The sequence below is a fragment of the Chrysochloris asiatica genome, unplaced genomic scaffold (assembly GCF_000296735.1).
Source record: "Chrysochloris asiatica unplaced genomic scaffold, ChrAsi1.0 scaffold00607, whole genome shotgun sequence".
In the NCBI taxonomy this organism is placed as follows: domain Eukaryota; kingdom Metazoa; phylum Chordata; class Mammalia; order Afrosoricida; family Chrysochloridae; genus Chrysochloris; species Chrysochloris asiatica.
Window position 1 is genome coordinate 179,807 of NW_006409125.1, and position 5,485 is coordinate 185,291.

The window sequence follows — 5,485 nt, forward strand, 5'->3', positions numbered from 1 at the left end:
CCAATAAAAGAACAAAGTGTACCCCAGTCCTATCGATTAAAGAGGAATAACAAGCAGTAGTAGGTGGGAAAGTAGCTTAGATTTTCAGTTTGTGGGTTCTGAATCTATTATAAAGACAAGATGTATTCTGGAAATTTGACAAATTATTGTCCTTACCTCAATCATCACTACCACAGTCACAGATATTGCCAAGATGAGTTTGTTGTTATAACCATATCCTGGAACTTCTTTTGTGAGCTGAAAAAAACAGGAGGAATAAAACCACTTTTTTTTTAAGAACAGTGAGATTCAAAGGCTAACTGTTCTGTGTTCAGAACTCAATGCTTCTGGCTGATTCTAGCTTATAGGTTCATCAAGAACATACACATTTAATAATCTTACTTTTAAGCATTCTTCTTGTATAATAATGATAAGTCATTTTCTTGCCTACACTAGGAATACAGGCACCATTCTCTCAATAAGTAAAGTAGGGAGTGACTATGTTAGCTAAAGCAATTTGTTAGGATCGGATATGGAGTAGGAGCTTGACTACTCCAAAGGCATGTCCTGACTGCTGATGGAACAGTCTGGGTTCTGTTACCAGAATTGTCCTCACCTCACTCGACTTCTGCTCTTTTTGCTCACTTTGGACTTCTTGTGCTCTCATTGATTTAATTACCAGTTTTCCATCAGTCTGTATCCCAGTCTGCTTTTGGTACCTTTACATTGTGCTGCTCACTGAGAAGCTTCATCAGGAGGCCTGTTCTGGAGATGAGCTTGGCACAGGCTATGTGTACATGGGGTTCAGAGCAGTCCATTTTCAAAGTCCGGATCACATGAGAAATGAGCCTTCTCACATCACTGTTGGGGATGAGGGACCGCAACTGCTGGTTTAAATTGATTTCAAATTGATCACCTGGGGATAAGAGCAATGGGAGAGAGGAGCCTTCGAGCTTGGAGGGTAAGTCAGTGCCCATGTTATGGTATTCCCATTGTGTTTCATTGGTTTGTTTAACAGTTGGCATTAAGTTGTCAGCAGTCACAGCAGAATCTGCAGTGGAAGGATCCTTATGGGCAAACATTTCAGGGGTAGTCTCATCCGGCACAGTAGCATTGTGGATAGTAGTGTTTTCTGCAGGTTCTGAAAAAAGTAATTCTGGAAAGGGATTTTCTGGAGAACTCAGGCCTCCTGAAGATGATAACACTTCTTGCGGAGGGGAATTTATGAGGCTCCTCAATGCAGGGAAAGCAGGTCTCTTTCTAAGCATGAGCTTATGGAGGGAACCTCTTTTATGAACCTTCGACTTGGTTTGACCTTTGGTCTTCTATGAACCATACGCAAGTGAGATTTATGGAAGATGTAATGTTTTCCAGAATGTGATACTTCTTTAGGAACCTCCATATTCTGAATTCTAGCATTTGCATCTTCTAAAACAAAAATGGTGTAAGTCAAGTCTCTTGATTAGTTTCTAACTTCAAGTGGGGCTTTTGTAGGAGGCAAGGTGAAAGGCATGCCCTTTGAGTATTGTTTCAGGAGACAAGAATGGTCCTTGATGAATGATGGCTCTGTGTTGAAGGAGACTTCCCCTAATTTCCCCGGCCTCCATACCTGATTCAGTTGCTCCAGTCCCCTCGATGCTGGCCTCCTGAGCCTTCAGGGGGCCGTTCTCCACAAATGACTTGGCCCTCTGTTTCCTCTTGATTTTATCGTATTCAATTGTTTTGAATTCAACTTCATGCCCTTTGGCCTCTTGAGGACTCTGTTTACCCTCTGCAGTCTTTTCCTATCACCTGTTGTCTGGATCTTTGCCCGTTGGTTGCCCTGGGGCTGTAAGACAGGAGCATCACCTGGGTGAAGACAATGAACCAGGGCAGCAGGTCAAGACAGGCCCCTGGCTGTAAGGATGAAATGCCCTGGAGGACGTAGGAAAAGTGCTTGCCCTTCTGATTTCTCCACCAGATCTGGATATGGATGACTCTGGGCTTGACCATGCTCCAGTGTTGGTGTTGGCTCTTGAATTGGAAGATGAAAAATTTGGAGCACCATGACTACGTTTTCTTACTTTTCCAACACCTGAACATGGTTCCTCACCACGAAACACAATATCAAGTTTTCCACCCTGTAATCCTCTACACAGAGCTCTCAACCAGGAGTGAAGCATGAGATTACTGTGATCTCTGGCACAGTCCCAGCCTTGGGATCCCCCTAAGTTACCTCTGCCCCACGTCAATCTGACGAGGTCACATGCAGACACACCCACACATCCTCACTAAGGAGCTCTGTGTCAGTGTCCTGTGGCTCCTCCATCTTTGTCAGGAGAATGTGCATTTGATGGTCCAATCCTGACATGAGCATATTTCCTCCTCTCAGGCAATCTGCAGGCTTCTTAATCTTGGCAAAGCCTGGCTTTTCACAGAAACCTTTACTGTAGATGTGTACCCAGTTGCCAGAGATGCAGAAGATGGATGTAGGGATTTGCGGAGAGAAGCATGGTTCATAATTGACCTTTCATTCCATATTGTCCACCCAGGGCATGCCTGAACATGGCCTTACCCTTCCAATCAGACTTCCTAGAATTCTCTTGCTACTGGCAGGTCTGGTCCCATCCTTGCGCAAACATCTGAACAAAGGGAGTTCTGCATCAATAGTCTTACTAATTTTTCCTTCCTTAGAAAGCCAGAAATAAGACCCTGTGTGTCACCTGGTTTCTCCCTATGGGAGATTCATCTCTGTGGGCAGGGAGGAGAGTTTCTGTATGTCTACCTTACAGTCTAGCACACTAGATGCTCCAGGAACACCTGGCACTGAGGAACATGGACTCCATCCTCCCCACTAGCCTGCCTAGGTCCTGAGCTTGGTAGCCAGAATAATTTCTGAGTCTCACTCAGAGCTCAGTCTAGGCCCTCTCCTCCCAGTGACACTGTTCTCCTGAGAAACAGGGGTGACACATGCAGCTCAGTGCCCACAACAAGGAAGGGATGAGTGACAGGTGTTTCTCTCCAACTCTTCCTTTAAGCCATCAATTTGGGAGGGATCATGCAGAGGTGAAAGTGGGCTGTGGATGCTTATTCTACCAGGGACTGCCTGAACCCCAAGATTTGCTCTTATTCCTCAAAACATCTTTCTGTGACTGCTTTATTCCTGTACGGGACACCCAGAGGACAATCTTCCAGGGTGATGTTGATCTGAGGACCTGGGATGCACACAGCCACAGAACAGACATAATTCCCCACAGTCCACAGCCTAATATAAACACAAGAATCCCAACTTCTCACTCACACTTTGAGATGCTCCACAGGTCCGAGGTCCAGGGCAGACTGAGGATAGTTCTGTCCACACCTGGAGGAGACATGAGGGTGTACAATCTCAGGAGTTCTGAGCTCCACCTGCTAAGAAGGCTGCTGTTTGTGTGTGAGTCCCGATTAGAATGGAGCCTAGAAAAGCAGGACTGTCTGCCTGCTTGTTCACTGAATGCTACCCAGGGCCTACAGCAGTGTCTGCATCAGTGGGGGCCTAGGAATGATTGCTACAGGCATGAACCCAAATGGTAACTTCCCTAATATCTATGTGTCCTGCAAACCCTTTGTCATCTCTCAGGGTTGTTTGTTCTGGCTACAGAAAGAGGAGACACCTCTGGAAGTACACTGAGCCCTCGTTACTCATGGCAAACAGGTTTTTGTTGAAGGACAGGCAATAAGTAAGTGTGGTCCACACACCTTCTTCATGGAAGAAAGAGAAACTCAAACTGTGAACACCCCAAGATCAGGGGACACATTTTCAGGACTTGTTTCACAGGGTTCTGACAGTCATTCTGGCTGCTTTGTTCCTTTCTCTCCCCATTTCTCAGAGGAACAAACTGAGGCTCAGCGATGTGAAAGGACACCTCATTGGTAGGGACAGAGTCTCAAGGTGCTGTGGGGGACAGGACACTCACCACAGGAGGGAGGGGCACAGCACCTCCTGGGTGATTTTAAAGCTCCGGTATGTTACCACAAATGTATCCATGGAGAAGTGGTCACTCTCCAGGTAGGTGCCTTGATGGATCACTACAAACTCCTCCTGTCTACAAGTATGGATGTTTTGAAGCTAGGCATTCTCATTGATTCCATGGTAAAATACACAGATATCCTACAATACACAGAGGAGGGACATATTGTCATAGGTCACCCCATGACACATGAGCAAAATCAGAAATAAAGCTTCTGGAAGGATCAGCGTGATATCGAGGAGGTGTGGTAGAAACCCACTTCAGATCATAATCTGGTAATGCGGACTGAGCTTTTAGTGAGTCCCCTGTTCACAGGAGAACAGTTTCAGTGGGAAGAGAGGCCTTCGTGAGTGCTGAGACCCAGGCAACTTGGTGGCTACAAAGCTGAAGGTCTGGGTAGACCAGTAACAATGGGCAAGAGGCGGTGTCCCAATCTGCAGATACAGAGCCACCCCAGCCTGCTGATCAGGTGTACCCCATGCTATACACGGGGAGCAATCCAGCTGTTGCTCTGGAGCTGCCATGATGTTGCTCAGGAGGTTCCTCAAATCAACATTTTGAAGCAGCTACGGAGTTGTAAATGTGGTCTCAGAAGGGCTGTTGATTTGCTGTCAGGGAGGACTAATTACAGAGATCTTCCCAGGGCTATGGACCAGGAGCCTCCACTGGCTGTAAATCAGGAGCTTCACCTCGATGTACACGATGAGCATCCTGTGCTGGAGATCCATGCGGATGGTCAAGAGAGACCTCACTCTGTAGGTCATTGACTGCCCTTTGGGACGTCGGGCACTTAAGTGGAGTTCCAGTACCTGGACCAGACCAGGAGAAGGGTGGTCCTGGACTACCTCCAGCTCCGGTGTTGGTGTTGGCTCTGGAGTTGGAAGAGGGAACAGTGGAGACCATGAGCTTTTCTTCACGCCTGTTCAACACCTGCCAACATTCCATCTCCATGAAGAATCCTCCAAAGATTTCCACAGCAGTGTGGCACTTGAGGATAAGCACTTGACTTCAGAGGCAGTTAGAAACAGAAGGCCTATGGTTCACACTCACCAGGAGCTCCTAGAATTCCTTATACAGGTTTTTATGAGCGTGAATTGACTCGATGGCACTTAATATCAACAAGAAGTCTTTACATAGAACACACATCAACCAGTAGTGGAAGATGAGGTTACCTGAGTTCAGGACCAATGGCTGCTATGCGGTCTTCCCCAGCTACTGGTGCCCCATACTTCTCTCACAAGCTCACATGCAGGCCAGTGTGTCATCCTCACCTTCATACTCTCCCTCGGTGTCCTTCAGGCCAGTAAGCTGAGATAGGAGATTGACGACATGCCTCCACAGCTCAGAACTCGGCTGGTTGGTTCTGAGGAACTCCTCTAGCTCCTTCAGAGTGGTGAAGGGCAGGGGCTGATCAAAGTCTTCCCTGTAGTTGTTGAACCAACTTGTCAAGATGTAGGAGATGGCTCTAGGGAATTGGGGACAAACCCAGAGTCAGAAAACAGGCCTTTCCTTCCATA

The 5,485-nt window shown here is 46.9% G+C and overlaps 1 pseudogene; it reads right to left on the reverse strand.

The window, feature by feature from the left end:
• LOC102841839 overlaps positions 1–1,492 on the reverse strand; it is a 6,034-nt pseudogene extending 4,542 nt beyond the window's left edge.
• Between the last annotated feature and the right edge of the window lie 3,993 nt (positions 1,493–5,485).